Consider the following 18,290-nt stretch of genomic DNA (forward strand, 5'->3'; position numbering starts at 1 on the left):
GCCGGGCTCGAGGGCGAAGACCGCGGCTCTCATGGGGCCGGTCTCGAGGCCGAAGACCGCGGCACTCAGGGGGCCGGGCTCGAGGCCGAAGACTGCGGCACTGAGGAGGCCGGGCTCGAAGGCGAAGACCGCGGCTCTCAGGGGGCCGGGCTTGAAGGCGAAGACCGCGGCTCTCAGGGGGCCGGGCTCGAGGGCGCTGACGGGACAGCTCCGGAGGCTGGGCAGGAGGGCGCTGACGGGACAGCTCCGGAGGCCGGGGAGGAAGGTGCTGACGGGACAGCTCCGGAGGCCGGGCAGGACCCGGTGTCGGCCGGACAGGAACCAGAGCCGGTGGGACAGGCTTCGGCAGGATCCCCCACGGAAGAGGACCAGGAGTTGGCAGGACCCCCGGCGAGACAGGTAACGGCGGGATCTCCAACGGAACAAGACATGGGATTGGCAGGACTCTCAGCGGAAGAGTAGTTGGCGGGACCTCCAAAAGCACAGGACATAGGGTTGGCAGGACCCCCGGCAGAAGAGTAGACGGCGGGACCCCCAACGGGATAGGGCACAGGCTTGGCAGGACCCCCGGCAGGAGAGTAGTCGGCGGGACCTCCAACGGCACAGGACATAAGGTTGGCAGGACCCCCGGCAGAAGAGTAGTCGGCGGGGCCTCCAACGGCACAGGACATAGAGTTGGCAGGACCCCCAGCGGAACTTCCAACGGCACAGGACATAGAGTTGGCAGGACCCCCGGCAGAAGAGTAGTCGGCGGGGCCTCCAACGGCACAGGACATAGAGTTGGCAGGACCCCCAGCGGAACCTCCAACGGCACAGGACATAGGGTTGGTAGGACCCACAGCAGAAGAGTAGACGGCGGGGCCTCCAACGGCACAGGACACAGGGTTGGCAGGACCCCCAGCGGAACTCGAGAGGGAACTTGAGAGGTGACTTGAGAGGGGACTGGAGAAGAGACTTGAGAGGGGACTCGAGAGGGAACTTGGGAGGTGACTTGAGATGGAACTCGGGAGGTGACTTGAGAGGTGACTTGAGAATTGTCTTGAAAGGGGACTCCAGAGGAGACTTGAGAGATGACTCGAGATGAGACTCGAGAGGTAGCTCGAGAGGAGACTTGAGAGGGAACTGGAGAGAAGACTTGAGAGGGAACTGGAGAGGAGACTTGAGAAGGGACTTGAGAGGGAAGTCGAGAGGGGACTTGAGATGGGTCTTGAGAGGAACTTGTGTCGGTCGGTACGCCGACAGGACACGGAGAGCTGGCGTCGGCTGGGGAGCCAGCAGGAGACGAGGTGGTGGAGTCGGCCGGTGCGCCGACAGGCCTCGGGGAGCTGGCGTTGGCCGGTACGCCGACAGGACTCGGGGAGCTGGCGTCGGCTGGAGAGCCAACAGGAGACGAGGTGCTGGAATCGGCCGGTACGCCGACAGGACTCGGGGAGCTGGCGTCGGCCGGTAAGCCAGTCCTGGAGCCGAAACTGGAGTCGGGACCATGGCTGCTGAGACCGGAACCATGGCTGCTGGGGCCAGGACTGGGGCTGGAACCATGGCTGTGTGGGCCGGTTCTGTAGCCGGAACCATGGCTGCTGGGGCCTGAACTGGGGCCGGGACCATTTCAGTGAAACCAGGCTGTTTTGAACATTTGACAGATTTATGCTTAATTCTCTCAAAAAGATACTGAAAAGATACACTTTTATGTTTAAAAGCTGACCACTACCATGAAGTACTTTTTTTTAGTTTTAGTAGATTTAATTAGGATTCTGACTCTTAATGGTAGTTTGTGAATTTGAGGCTATTTCAGTGAAACAAGGCTGTTTTGAACATTTGACAGATGTATGCTTAAATTCTCTGAGAAAGTTACTGAAAGATACACTTTTGTGTATAAAAGCTGAAAAGTAAATAATGAAGTACTTTGTTTTAGTAGATTTCGTCAAGCATCTGACTCTTAATGGTCCTCTCTAAATTTGATTCAGGGTTTGTTTTAAATGATCTGTGCTTTGTGTGTACAGACACATAGAAAACACTGAAAACACAAAAACCATACTAGTGTTTTCTGTGTGTCTGTGTTTCTGCGTTTCTGTGTTTCTGCGTTTCTGTGTTTCTGTGGGTGTATAATATGCACGTTTCAATACACATTTATCCTACATCTTCCCTGTTATCCTCCCCTTGTTATAATGAAGACAACAGTGCATGTGAAGGACTGTAATACACATGTATCAGACACGCTCCCCTTGCTATAATGAAGACAACAGTTTTTAAATGTAAAAAAAACACTTTATTTATTTTTTTAAAATTTCCTATTTACATTTTTATTTGTTCACACACAAAATCAATAGTTATACTGATTGTAACATCCCCAGGATCGTCTCCAGCTTAGAATTCCCCAGATTACTGGAAATATCATGATGGAATTTTTTCACTTCAGTCAAAATATTCACGTGTATGCTGTTTTCGACACAAAGATGCATTACATCTACAAACAGAGCATACAATGAGAGCACATGATACACTTTTGATGTTTGTTTCATTTCTGAGGTAATGTTACAGAATGTTTCGGAAAATGAAGATTCCAGGACCACTTTAAATGTTTCGTTTCCAATCGTTTCCCAATGACCCGGAATAGTACTGCCAGAACAAACGATATCCAAAATGTCTTCCAGTTTACAAACTTCAGCCATTCTTTTTACACAGGGGTCACTACTCATTCTGTTTTAAATCGTCCTCATAACCACACTTATTAAAAGGGTATTGACTACATTATGATCAATATATATAGAGTGTTTTGCATAGTAGTTTCCCATTTTTATTTTACTTTAAAGAAAAAAAAGTCAATGTATCGAACAAATCCCTGGCTTCAGTCAACTGCTGGTTATTAGTCTTCTTCTTCTCCATCCAACTCAGCATGGATCTTTTCATGTCTCTCCTTGAGGCGTCTGCAATTTTTGAGATTGTGAAGAAAAGCCTCCGAAGCGCCTTGGATCCTCCAATCATTCGTGAAAATGTCTTTATCAATAAGAGTCTGGTCGATCTCAGTAATGAAGTCGGTGAGCCAGAGTCTTTTCATTAACGCGTTGTAATTGTTTCTGAAGAAAAAATCGGGCATGTCATTCAGAAAATCGTGTTGCCTCTGGCCGGGGTGACTGACTCGGCACCCGTTGCAGATTTCTTCTCTGTACCCTCTTCACAATATCAACCAACACCGATTTCACTGTGTCGATAAACAGAGACGTCTTGGCCCCAGGAGTAACATCAGCAGCAGTAGTACTGCAAGATTCGGGTGTCCAAAATGGTGGTGATGATGGTAGTCCAGGAGTCTGTTACTGGCTGCAACTCGTGGGGGGAGTCTTTGTTTTTCTCAGATCCATGGCTAGTTTACAACGGTCGTCTTAGTGGGGTCCTTCGTTTTAGATGATTTGCTGAGTGGAGGGTGGGACTTATTGCGTTGAATGGGGGAAGTCGTCTGTAGAATTGAGAGTTTTTAAAAAAAGTTCTTTAAGCGTTGTAGCTTTTTCATCTATCATATCCAACCAACCAGTTTGTCAAGATTTTACGGGAAAAGTCAAAAGTATAGTTTGTCAGAAATATGGAAAAGTCATTGTATAAAAATAGTATGTTGAAAATTAAAAGAAAGAAACTCAATTCATTACAAATTAATGAATATTTTACCCAGTTCTAAAGTTTTGCACCCCTTAAAGAAAAACCCCATTCCTTACCAAGTACTTCATATTATACCCTTTGTTAAGTGTTGCGTACATCAAGGTGTATCTTAAAGTATCTTGGTAGCAGAAAATAACTAAAATAGGTAAGGTTATCAGAAAAGAAAAAAACCTTGTTTAACTGAACAACTGTTTTTTTTTTAAAAACCCTGCCATTAAAAATAAAACGAATTCCTTACACAGTACTTCATATTCTACCAGTTGTTAAGTGTTGCATACGCCAAAGTGTGTCTAAAAGTATCTTAGTAACACAAGAAAAGAGAAAAAAGCATTGATGTTAACAAAAACTGGATTGTTCCACTGAAATAATAAATAAATAATTTCAAAAAGTGCATTTAAAAGAAAATGTATTCGGATAAAGTATTTTATTTTCAGAAATGTTTAAGGTTTTGCATACCTCAAAGTGTGTCTAAAAGTATCTTGGCAAGAGAACAAAAGCCAAAATCTGCCTAATGGCAGTAAAATAAGTGTTAAAATCACAAAACTTGCCTTTTAGAGAAACAGTCTTTTAAAAAAAAGACATGATCAAGGGGGCATTAAGATCTTTAAACTATTAATACCCTCTTCAAAGAGAATTCCTTGTAGTTAATACAATAATTACAAACATTAGTTCACAAAAGTCAGATTCCTACAAAGATACAAACAGACGCAGGGCAATATTAGACAGAGTCACCTGAATTAATTTTGTCTCCTGACCTTTTTATTTGTATTTTTTACATTTTGTAACAATCTTTAAACATTTATAGAGCACAAACACTGTGGTTAAAATGAGTGTCTTTATGACGTCTCTCACACCGTTGGTATTTTTCATCTTGATACAGAGATAACACATTTTCGTAAGACAACCCCGACGCTCTTTTACATAGGTAGAAAACCACAATGCTTTTCATTGAGGGGTCCTTAGTTTTAAATGATCTGGTGAGGAGGGTGTGACTTGTTATGCTGAGTGGGAGGCGGAGTCCTCTGCAAAAGTGAGAGTCTTTTTCACCAGTATAATGTCCATCGATGTCTGACTCTGTTTAAAAAGTTCTTTAAGCTTTGTAGCTTTTCCATCAATCATTTTCAGCCAAGCAGTCAGAGGCACCCTCAAGGATGTCTGAAAAACCCCGCATGTAGAGTTGAAATACTCCAAAACAAAATCATCAGAGGGGTCCTTCCCCAGCGTCACCAACTGGCTTGCGCGGTAATACCAACGCCCCGATGGTCCGCTTTTAGTTTCCCAGACGGTGCTTGTCAGGACTCTTCTTACTTCTGGCGGCAGGGGAATATCTCCTTCTTCTTCCTCCACATTGAGGGGCAGCGGTGCAAACTCTTCTTTGATCTTGCATGCTGTCTGCGTTTCTTTGCTTTTTACTGCAAATGTCTTGTACACCGCTGGTTCCACGGTGGTTTCTTGATGCACTACTTGTTCCGATAGATTGGTTGCGTGGAGATCTCTGGAAGACACCAGAGTTAACACAGCCCAATCTGTTGAGGTCAGTGTCACTTTAACACTACGGGGTCCATACATTTATCCATTCTTCAGATTGTAGAAATGCAGTTCATTCGCCATATAGTTGAATACATAACCCCAAACATCGCCATTTTTCAGAGTCCATTCTTCATGAAGTTCTTCAGCTGGAGGCGTCTGAAACCGGCACAGATACTGCATCCGTTTCTTGATTGGCGCTCCGGATGGATGGCGGTAAGTTGTCACAGGCGTCTCACTGATTAAACCCATATCGAGGCGTCTCTTGGCCATTTTTCTTTTTTTGAAAGGTAACTTGGTGAGTGTAAATGACTGGCTTTTTATTTAGTCTGCATGGATTTATTTTTTCACCTAATTCCACCCCCCACTATCTTCTGGCCTCATATCGTGTGACAGGAAGGGGTGGAGAAAGGGGGAGAGGCCTAGGCTGTGAGGGGGCGGGGGCTAGACAGTCTTGCACATAACTTCAAAGAGACACCTAGATTAACATCAGAGGCTTATAACACGCCGGTGAGAAACGTTTTTTGTTATTTTTTTTAAAAACTTCTCTTTTTTGCATACAGCAAAATCTAATATTACCCTCATACAACCTCTCATAATTTCATATTGGGCTTCCTTATAGTTGTGTGAAGTAATTATAAAACAGAAAAAGATCATGGGGGCAATAGGATATTTTAAATTATTATTTCCCTCTTCAGAGAGACTTTCTTATAGTTAATAAAAGTAATTACACATTAGTTCACAATCCATACAACTAAAGAGAATATCCTTAGGTATCACTATTAAAAACCTAAATAAGATCTTTTTAAATGAATATGAATACCCTCTTTGCAAACAGATACTTCCTTGTAGTTAACAGTTTCACAAAAACTTAAAAAGAAACATGAGGAGCCCTCTGTAAAAGTGGGTCTTTTTCACCAGTCAAACCTTTTTTGTTGCATACAGCAAATTCTAATATTACCCCCATATAACCTCACATAACTTCATATTGGGTTTCCTTATAGTTGTGGGAAGTAATTATAAAAAAGACAAAGATCATGGGGGCAATAGGATATTTTATTATTTCCCTCTTTACACGAGATAAGTTTGTGCACAGATCTTCGGCTGGAGGCGTCTGAACCCCGCACATATGCTGCATTCGTTTCTTGACTGGCGCTCCGGACAGATGGCGGAAAGTTGTCACAGGCGTCTCGCTGATTAAACCCATATAGAGTCGTCTCTTGGCCATTTTTCTTTTTTGAAAGGTGACTTGGTAAGTGGAAATGACTGTCTTTTTATTTAGTTTGAGCGTATTTCTATTTTCACCTAATTCCACCCCCCACTATCTGCTGGCCTCATATCGTGTGACAGGAAGGGGTGGAGAAAGGGGAGAGGCCTGGGCGGGGAGGGGGCGGGGGCTAGACAGTCTCACGCATAACTTCAAAGAGACACCTAGATTAACATCAGAGGCTTATAACACACCGGTGTGGAATCACACCTGCCTGTTATAACACCTCAACCCTCACATCAAAGGGCAAACATCAGAGGCTAATTAGATTAGACAACTCTGAGGGGACAGGGGGCAGACAGTCTCACGCATAACTTCAAAGAGACTGCCTTAATCAACACCTAGATTAACATCAGAGGCTTATATCACACCTACCTGTTATAACACCTCAACCCCTCACATCAAAAGATTAGACTACAAAGGGGTGTGAGGGGGCAGGGGCCCAGCCAACATAACTTCAAAGAGACTGCCTTAATCAACACATCAAAGGATTAGACAACAAAGGCACTACACAGGGGGGCTTTTCACACCTACCTGTTATAACACCTCACCCCTCACATCAAAGGATCTCGAACAAAGGGAGGCGGGACTTAGCTCATTTGCATAATTGGGGGCGTGTCACCTGTCACTTTTCATGCATACTAATGTGATTGAAACAGTATGAATAATACTACTGATCTCTTATCCTGGAACCCATCCTGCTTCGGAGCACAGACTAGGTTCCAGGATAAGTCACCATGGAGATCTAGCCCGCTAAAAAGTGAACCAGCTTCGTAGTACCGGAAATCCCAGAAGTTAACTTGCTAAACAAAAATCCTGCTTCGTAGTATACCCCCCAGGTTAGCCGCACAGCATAAGTTACCATGGAGATCTAGCCTGCTAAAAAGAGAACCAGCTTCGTAGGACCGGAAACCCAGAGTTTTCCCTGAAGTTAGCCGGCTAACCGAAAATCCTGCTTCGTAGTATACCCCCCAGAAGTGTCTGTTTCAGGCTCACTTTGGCATCTTCAAAATCTGGATTCATCTTCAATACTTGTTGGAAGTCACTCTTGGCGTCATCGAAAAAACCTATAAGACATTAAAAATGTTCATAGATAAATGTCATGATATGTAATGTACTGCCAAACTAACTCATTAAGAGTCAGCAGTTTTATGTTCTGGGCATCATGAGAACAAGTGAGTACACAGCTCCATCTGGTGTTAAAAGAAGAACATACCGACTGACTCAAACACACACATTAACCCATCTAATGATGGGACCGCACCACAACACAGTTAATGACAGATGTTATAGATCTATATTAAAAGAGAGCTGGTTGACTTCTCAAGAAAGAGTCACTGCCACAAGGTATTCTGCTAAAACAACCAACAGGAATCTTGTGGAAAGGCTATTTAAAGAATGCTTAGTTTCTATAGTTCACTGAGCCAGCGCTGTGCTTTTTTGATTGATCATTTTACCAATCTATGTAACTATACCACAATGTGACTCCAAATCAATGCAGCATTGGATTAATACACCTCTTTTTTTTATAGGATTTTAGTCATTCTATTTTATTTTGTTTCCTTTCTGGCATCATGTGAAGCATTGTCCCCCCAAAGCAAACCAGAGGCCTGTACTACGAAGCTGGTTCAACCTAACCTGGATATGTTTGAGTTAGCCAGTTGACCTAATCCAAAACATACGCGCTCTCGCTAAACTGTACTACGAAGCGGGTTATCAAGTGGATCGCTCAAGCCAGCCATGTCCTATCTAGTTAGGTGCGCGTTCACATGAAAGGAGTGGTATTTGGAGCATTCGACCAATCACAAACATGGAGAAGCGCACTGCCAGCGCAGCGCGTCATACTTCCTGAATGAAAAGTGAACTTTAATATTAGACATATGAAGAAGTTAAACTTTAAACATCCATGACTTAAACACTTTATCCAGGATAAAAGCCACATAGCTGCACCTGCAAGGTGAATACAGCTGGTAACAGAAAAAGTGTTTGAATGCGTACATTAACAGGTTTATGATATCACTGCCCCGTCTAAGACACGAGTGGATCTGACTTTAATTACATTTGACTCAAGTGTTTCGTCAACTTAATGTGTTGCTTAAAATAATACTTCTGCATACAGTATGTGACACTGTGAGTGTTGCACGGATACGGCTCAGCTGACTCAGATAAGGAAATATATGATACATTATGATGTGATATGCCGCGGACTGTACTGTTACTTTGATCCGGTTACTTATGTTGTGGCAGATATTTAATTAAGCTTTCTTAACGCTAATGTTATAATAGTCAGATTGCTCTGAAGATGGGAGGTGATATTCTATTAATATTCACTTTCACACAGTCGGTGATTTTTGCTGGCCGTCTTTCCTGCAGTTTTTCTGTATTTCCTTTCTCCTGTAATATGACTTTATCGCTTTAAACTCCGCACACTGAACTCTGATTGGTCAGCAGGCGGTGCTTTCACTGAGTTGATCTCTTAGCCTGCAACCTAACCTGCTCCGGGGCAGGTTAGCTGCTCAGCATAAATTACCATGGAGATCTGGGTTGCGGTCAGATAGTTTAAAAATCAGCTCCTAAATTCTAACCCTATCTCCTATTCCTTGACCTCTGAGTGAAATGTCACGGGGTTAAGGGATAGTGGATAGGAGAATTCAAAAGGATTTAGGAGAAGAGACTGCGGTACTTTAGAGAATCCGAATGCACTTTCACTATCCGACGTGTTTATGATGCGCCAGCGGACGTCATTTTGTGCGTCTGCTGCTGTGGGGAAACTATGGAAACTGTGAGGGAATAATGTTGTCTTTAATCCTAGATATTTAACCTTATTGCCTGTTGACGTTAATAACGAACCAATATTCTGTTATCTCCTTTAAGGAATGTGCTCCAGCACTTAAGTGTCAGTTTTATGGCCTGATAGGGGGGTTTACGACTGTGAGAATGCTGGCTTCTAAACCCCACTGACAAGTGATTGAGTATTTCTAGTTGGGGGATATCTCCTGTAGCTCCACAGATGTTTACACCTCCCCCAATATGCTGATTAACTCTCTGTAAACTAGTTAAAAGGTCTATCGAGAGAGAGGCTGGGCAGAATTGACATGACAACCCACCCGTGCAGTCAGAACCTTTTGCTGCTGTGACTTGTGATATGAATTCTCCGGCCATTGACTTGTAATAAACTACCAGTGTTTGACATCAAAGCCCCAACTCTCCTCGTGTCTCTCTGAGTCCCGACTCTCCATTGCTGCAGAAGTTTCCCTTACAGAAACTACAGTTTTCTATACAGCGGACTACAACATGGATGTTTAATATAACAGTGGACTCATCTAGAGACTCTGCACCGTGCTCTGATGCTGCTGCTTTGCTTTATGAACGTGGACAACAGATAAACATATTCTTCATGACCAAAGTTGGAATTGAAATAAAAAATGAAAGTGAAACTTATGCTCGTCACCCTCTCCCTCCGGTCCACATTAATACAAATGATCCCAATACGTATGATTGTATGAACTATGAAATATCTTAAAATGAATACAAATGTATTTATTATAAACGTTAGTCCTTAACACCTATCACCGTGTACATCACCATTCAAACATCTTTTAAACGTTGAACAAACCCCACACAGCTCAGTGAAATGTTGACTTTATTTGATCATTTCAGTCAAAGCTAACGTTCATATTTCTCTTTTTGATTACAATACTGAACGTTCAAAACAAAGCACTTTGGCAACTTACCACGTTTTAAAATGCTTAATAAGCACCGTCATGATGTTTTTTCTCCGTCATAATCGTTTGTTTCCGTGAACGGCCGACTGTTGTGTGACGGCAAATGCTGCGGCTGCAAGGCATTGTAGGGCAGCATTTTCTCCTCTCCTTTCGGTTAGGGAGGTCCAGTGGTTCCTAAGCTAAAGGAGGTTATAAAGGAAGTTTGAAACCTCCTTTCCTATCATTCTAGAGAATTCGAATGGCACTTATCAAGGCTGCCACTGAGGGACTTTCGGGTCATTTCACTCCGTTAGGAAGGTTCCTAAGCTAAATAGACTATTCGACTGCAGCCCTAGCCTGCTAAAAAGATGACCGGAAACCCTGAGTTTTCCCTGAAGTTAGCCGGCAAAGCGAAAATCCTGCTTCGTAGTACAGGCCTCTGATATTAATCCTACACTGGACAAATGATATTTTAGCCAATTAACATTGCAGCCAATAAAGAAACTGCATAGTTGTCATGACAATATTCATATCAAATAGAAAAGACAATTTAAATGTACAAAGGTGTGTATCCTTCTCGTCTAGTTATGTTGTACAATGCTGCATTGATTTGGGGTCAATAGGTCACATTATATGGAAGCTATTGCAAAAGAAAAAGTTTTATTTTAATATTGATCTAAAAAATAAAATTGACTAAAATCCACAAGAAAAGAGGTTCCAACAGTTAGTGAAGCAGACCTAGAAAACACAAGTGAATATCAATCCAATATGCAACCTAAATATACAATTATTTTGAAGCAAAGCGGAAGTGCATTTGTTTTACTCTGTCAGGCTTAATAACAGATAACTCTATCTCCTGTGAACTAAAAGGGGTCTCTGTACCCTTACCTAGTCTATAGTGGATGAGTCCTCTGTTGTAGAAAGGTGTCTCAAAGCTGCCGTCACTCTGTATCGCTAAAGAGAAGTCCTCCACCAAAAACCGCCCGGTGGTACTTTATCTGTCCGCGGTTGTTGTAAGCAGTGGCCAAATGACTGGCTTTACAATCCCTGTGGAAATATGACTGGATTGAAAGTCTCTAAAACAATAATGAAATGAAAAAGTGACAGAACACGTTGGACGTTAGCTTTAACCGGGGACACAGAATTTGACGCGTAGCAGAATAAGCTACAACACTAGTAGCCTACAGACATCACCAAAAATGGAACAAAGAGTACCTGGACTGTAAGTAGGAAGAGATAAACTTTGTATACAGTTGTTCTGCACATTTTGAAGTTCTCGTTTTTAAACTCGGAGTGAGCATTTTCAAGTATTTGAGGGTTGTCTTGCTCCATTGGCTGTGAATTCTGTTAAGGTTTGTTGTGTTCCCTAAAGGCGGCAGTGACAACACGCCAAAAAAAACTGCCCAATCATGTTTTAGTGCGTTTAGTATGCAGGGCAATAACAACTTCAGAAAGTCTTTCATTGAGCGCATACATTAACTTATCATTTTGAGTTGTTTATTATATAGGATATCATTTCTACACATGTTGATGCTTCTCTGCATTTTCTTGGAGTTATGAGGGTACTGGTTGACACAGAACCTGCTTTTATTAATATGTCACTTAAAATTGACCACAGAAGATGCAACACATTGATAAAAGCGACTATATAAATAAATCTGGCTTTTTTTTTTCAAAATACACCAGTCGTTATTGTCATCCATCAATATAAAAGGCAGTACAGTACATTCATTGATAAAACTATTCCCCTGGTCCCAAACAATGAACATAAGGTGCAAATGACAAAATGTAAACACTTGTAGAACATATTCAAAGGTTAGACAGAATAATTGCCCCAGAGGAGATCTGCCTTTGGCGTGTTGCGTCGGTGCTTCTTCGCTCTGCAAAACAAGTAAAGATTACCAACTGCACATCCAGATCGACTACATTTGATCAGACTCGGTCACTTACCCTTTTTTACACCTGCAGGTCTTGAGTAGCTCTGACCTGGAGGATGCACACACTGGCCCCTGCAGGGAGCATCTGCCTGGCTGCTTGTGTCACAAATCACTGCATCACAGTGGACATAGATCTGTGGACATACAGGGTGATTTATTATACATGGCTACATGCGGCAGTGGCCAAAAGACTCCAGATTTGGATTTACAAGTCTTACCTGGTCTTTCAGAACCTCGTCATCTTTAGTGAAAGTGAACATCTTTACAGAGAAGCGCTTGATGTGGGACGGGACTAAAACTCTGGAGTCGCTCACAACGGGATGGAAAATTGTTGCATAGCTGTCATTGTGATTCTCACAGCTAGTAAAGGAATTCGAAAGTTAATAAAGCAGCAGTTAAACAAATTAAATGAGTAGTTAGTAGTTAGTTTTGCACAACATTACCCGTCCACAATGATGTCCCAGCTTGGCAGAGATGTCCTATCTTCATAAAGAGTTGCCCAACAGTTCTCAGCAATGAGTTCCAAGTGCGGGTCGGTAGAATGCATCAGCTCTACCTCAAAATACAGAGGCTGCTGCAGATATCTCACCACTGGATAATCCTCTGCTTGGTAGAAGAGCTCGTAGGATGGATCTGCAGGAGAAGAGTCCCGTTAGAGACAGGAGGCCTGGACATTTACAGTTTCATGTCATTTCAAACCTTTATTTAATCAGATTGGTCCCTTGAGATCATAGATCTCTTTTTCAACGGAGACCTGCAAACAGTGTTTTGTATGCATGAACAAGATGTTGTAAAATTCCACCATGCCTTGGGAAAGCCTCATCTGCACCATCAGCTGCCGATCTCTGCAGCGGGCTCATAGGTTATTGGTTTAGCGCTGAAGGCAACAGTCTGAGTCTCATTGACCACATAGAAGCAGGAAATGGTTTGCCTATTAGGGGAAAAAATAATTAAAAATGCATACATTGAAGGTGTTCATCTCCAATTATACAGAATCAAATATTTTACCTGTAATCAGGATCAACTGGTGATGTGTTGGCTGCTCCTTTGGCGTTGTTGTAAGACAGGCGGATCTCATTTTCATACATCATGTAGTTGTCAAAGAACTATTTAACAACAAAAATCATTAACATTTGACAAAAAAACCTTTTGATATTTAAATGCGATTCACACTCACCGTTCTGGTGGTTCCACAGGTATCCACACTGAAGGAGAAATATGCAACGCAATCGTCGCTGAACTGTGGTGTGCAGGACTGGTCCTTTAGCGTCAGCTGACTTGGCTTCAGATTACGAGTCGATTCAACCTTCACAGCCACAGCGGTCATTGTGCCATTGGGGTGGCACTAGTGCTGCGTACCTGGACTCACATTCAGGTTCAGGTCCGGACTCAAGTCCAGAGGTTCAGGTTCAGGTCCGGACTTATAAGTCCGGACCTGAACCCATGGCTTGTGTGAAGTTGTGTGAGTAACTAAAGTGAATTATCAATTGAACATTAACTCATAATCAACTCAAATTCAAACTCGTCAGGTTTATTGTGCTCCCTTCCAACTTGTGTCTACATTTCTCTACAAAGTACAAATGTAAAAAAAACACTTTTTTCCACTTAGTCTACAAATGACTTATGACAGCAACTACAGTGAACTACTACAAAGTTCAAACATGTATTTCATTTACCAAACTAAAGTAACCAAACAGTCCCTGAGCTGACTGAGCCTAAATCCCTAAAACGTTGCTGAAAGGTAGAGTGTAGAGTAGACTATACGCATTACACTGTTACACACCTACTATACAGTATACACTACACTGTAGTGACTGTACAGTCAGAGTGTACTGTTCTGTCTGTACACCATGTCTTTTCTACAACTCTACATGTTTACATTAAACAGTACATACTACATACATAGTGATGTACATACATACTGTTAGAAATTAAAATCAATGTTGATATGGCGTAATTTTGAATTAAATACACAATTTAATTTAAATCAGTTTTATTCTGAAAATCCGGAAGTTCACACTATTTACTTAATACTTTTATTCTGAAAAGTCTTCACTTCCGGTTAGCATTAGCATGTGGCGAAATGCTACGTTTTCAAACCATGAATCGAAGGTGAAATGACATGTGATGTTGTACACTGAGCACACTGGGATTAGCACTCATTTATTGACACTGAATAACGTTTATCAGGGAATGTTTAAATAACCACAGACACCAGAATATACGTAAGTGCCAGTTTTTTTGCGAGTCCAAGTACCGGTTCCTGACGTTCCGGTTTTAACCGGACTTGAACCGAAACTTTTTACAAGTCCAGTACCGGTTCGGCGTACCGGTACGCAGCACTAGGTGGCACTCTGGAGGAAGAAGCAGGCAATGTGTAAAGCAACACAAATCCATCAATTAAAGCAGCAAATATACTTGCATGTTCCATCTTACCTGTTGCTTTCAAGGGGAAGTAGCAAGCCAGATAGAGATCAGCAAGCACCCAGTCGTTTGCACGATCCAACAGAAGCAGGTCAATTCTGGATTTGACTGATTCTGCAGTGAGCAGCTGTGGAACAGAAAGTAAAGTTAGCCAATGCAGAAGATCTATGGTGGGATTTTGTAGTTTTGACATACCTCGAAAACAGCGTCCTTGGCAGTGTATGGCAGAATGAGGCTGAGGTGTGTGCCGTTCTCATAGAAATTATAGTCTTCAGCCATCTCAGCCGTCAGCTCTCGAGGTCCAACAATAGCTTTGAAATTAGAGCCGTGACTCCCGAACTTCACGCTGATGTAAAACTGGTTCTGGTCACAGGTGCCAGCCATGATGGGTAGCACTAGAGCAGCAAAACATGCATTATCCATTTGATTGTGTAGCTTTTACTCTAAAATGTTTTATTTAATTTTAGAAAACACAATTTGCATGAAGATATTGTCAAACGCAAATTCAATATGATCTCACCAACATCCTGCAGAGAGGCCTGCAGGTCAACCGGGAGAGCAAAAGGAGTTTCTTCAGGCAGGACGATCAACCCAAAGATCAGAGGGAGGAAGTAGGATGTAACCAAGCGCTCAGGATTCTGCAACAAATGAAATAAAAGCTCAGCAACACTGAAAATATGTTGGTACAAAGTGATATTTTGAATCTATAATGTCATACATGTTTTAAGACAACATCGGCATCAAAGGGCACTTGAAGAGAGAAGCTCTTGGAGCCATTAGCCAAGCTGTGTTCCTGGACTGTGAAGCCTTTGGCATTGCTCTCCTCAACAGTGAGGACCCCGGTGGAGAAGGTGATGTTCCTCAGCTCAACGACATGGAGGAAGGTTCCCAAGAGAACGCTGAACACCCGAGTCTCTGGGACAGTGTCTGAGGAACAGAAAGTGGCAGGTTTACAACTTCTAAACCAGCCTCAACATTGATAGAGAACAATTTAGTAGTTGATTGAGTGCTATTTAAAAAAACAAAAAAGTGCCCTTTGTAAGCAAAAGTAGATTTTGTACTTGGCTTCAAATCCCATCCAAACACACCATTTTGCAAAAACTGAAGACTTTATTTAATGGGTTTAGCAGTCTTCAGGATATATCCGAGCAAGCCAGAGTTCAAATGTCAGATTGAGGCATCAGAGGGGTCATGATGGGGAACAAAACCTTGTATCTGGTATCATCTTGGGTGTCATCTTCTCTCCACAGTACCTCAAGCATGGGCTCCACAAAGTAGGTGATGTGGTACTGGTAATCTGGGGCATGGCTCTGCAATAATGCATGACATTTCAATAAAACATGCAAATGCACTAGTGACTCTTGCATTTCTAATCTAGAGATTTCCAACCTTGTAGTAACCATCAGGCGAGCCCACTGGGATCTCGACAACGATGTGGAAGTCTGTGGTGCTCAGTGTGTACCCCCGTGCGGCCATCTGAGATCTATCAAGCCTCTGCCCGTTGATTCCCATGTGCATTTCTGAGACTGTAATTCTGCCGTCCAACAGAGGAGTCACACGGCGAGGTACGTGCCAAGAGATCATATCCTCGGTGAAGAGGACGCCACCTGTTAATGACAAAATGGAGCTGTTGAGGTTAACTGTGCAACAATTAACCTTACTGTGAAGGCAATATGTTGCTCAGGACTCACCTTTGGGACAAGCAGCTGCCAAGTTCACTACATTCAGACCCTGTGGTGCCATGTAGTAGGCGCTCACCCTGAAAACTTCCATGGGGACTCCAGCCACCTAAAGAGAGGAGAGGTTTAATATAATTGACAAGGAGGGAAAGGAAATAAACACTGTATAGGAGTGTGTTGCTTACATCCTCTGAATAAGTCTCTGCTGTATTGTACGGGCTTCGCATAACCAGACGACTAGAGGTAGTTTTGGCAGCGTAGCCGGCTTGTTCAGCCTCTTGCAACACCATGGCCACTGGTTCTGGGGTGTAAAACGTCATCTTCCAGATACCTTGTGATGCACCAGAGGCCTACAGGAAAGAACAAATAATGAAATCCTCATTGGTGTAGGGAGGAATTAAACTGTAGTATCTGAACAGTTTAATTCAACATACTTCAAGATTGGCGTTGAGCTTCTCGTCTTTACCATCCCGAGTCTGACCCTTAGCTTCAGCATCAAGGTTAGCCATGTGGTGGGAAACCTAAAACAGAAAATGGTGGTTTTAGCATTCGTTTCCATACACACAAGATGGTGGACTCATCAATATAAAGATGACCTACTTCCATGTAGTTCCTGTCGCAGAGGATCTCCCTGGAGGCCCAGAGAGTGTAGCTGCAAGTCTGAGACACATCATGACTGACCACGTCTGATGGATTCTCACCGTACATCTGGAGTCTCAAGCCAACGTTAAATGTAGCATCATCCTATAAATATAAAAAAAACTAAATTAGTGAAACTCCCCAATATTCTTTGGTTCCAGCTTCTTTGTCATTTAAAATGTAATATCCTTGCCTTCAGGGACACATTTGAAGTCTAAATGGATATTTGTGTATGTAACAAACAAGTCAAGAAAGTACCAAGCAGATTAATGGAGGAATACAGTTTTGAGTGGAGCAGTGCTAATATTTTAGGGATGTACCAAACAAAAAGGGAAATGTACTTTGGGTCTTTTAACGGTAAGGTGTTACAAATAAATTCAGGGAAACACAAAAATGGGAGCAACCATCTGTTTGTTGAGCCATTAATTCAGTCACTTGACAGAATTAGCACAGCTAAACTTGGTAGAAAATTACATTGAATGCTGTTAAACCACTTTAGCTAAAAAAAAACCTTGTTGTCCACAAAGCAGCCCATCAGGGAGGTGTAGATTCTGGTGTTACCCCACGGGTCAGACTCCATGCTGTATCCACACTGAGCAGCCATGCTAGGTGTTAACAAAATGTGCTTGGTGCCATCTGAGGGGAGAAAATAAGCTTTGTCAGGGACCCCTTTCCTCAGTGATGAACCAATCAGCTGCATTATTAGCAGTTAATACTTACTGATAGCCTCCACCTCAAGCTGGTTCCCCAATGTCTCGTTACATTTGCGGCACAGTCAGACCTTAACCCACTGCCTGTTAAAAGAAAAGGCTTGTGAGGAGAATGTAAACCGACTTAATATGCCGTGTACAATTACTTAATGAGAATTGAAGCTTACTTGACTGCGAATTTAGCTTCACATTAGACCTGGCTTGACCCAAGATGATAGCTGCAGCCATCCATAACAAACTTGAACACATAAAACACATCATTTAGAGACAATTAAGTACACACATAGAAATAAATGTACAAGAAATGTAACTTACATTTTCCCAAGCCTCAGCATGTTGCAGTTTGTAAGCAGTAAAACCAAAAAGAATACAGTCAGTATCAGAGCTTGGCAATGTCCAGCACACCTTCCAACAAAAACTAGTCTAAAAGGAAGGTGACTGGATGATTAACTGAGACATCAGCAGCTGCTTTATATTCCACTTCACGACAAAGCACAGGTGAGGCTTGTTAAGGATTCTCCACACACACACACACACACACACACACACACACACACACACACACACACACACACACACACACACACACACACACACACACACACACACACACACACACACACACACACACACACACACACACACACACACACACACACACACACACACACACACACACACACACACACACACACACAGGGTGAGCTGATGTATGCCTAGTTTATTAAGAACATATTGTAAAAGCATGTAAAAGC

At 42.7% G+C, this 18,290-nt stretch overlaps 1 pseudogene; it reads right to left on the reverse strand.

The window, feature by feature from the left end:
- Window positions 1-11,922: 11,922 nt before the first annotated feature.
- LOC117440157 (uncharacterized) lies at window positions 11,923-17,958 on the reverse strand (annotated as a pseudogene).
- Window positions 17,959-18,290: the final 332 nt, after the last annotated feature.

This window comes from Pseudochaenichthys georgianus, chromosome 24 (assembly GCF_902827115.2).
Source record: "Pseudochaenichthys georgianus chromosome 24, fPseGeo1.2, whole genome shotgun sequence".
Classification (NCBI taxonomy): Eukaryota; Metazoa; Chordata; class Actinopteri; order Perciformes; family Channichthyidae; genus Pseudochaenichthys; species Pseudochaenichthys georgianus.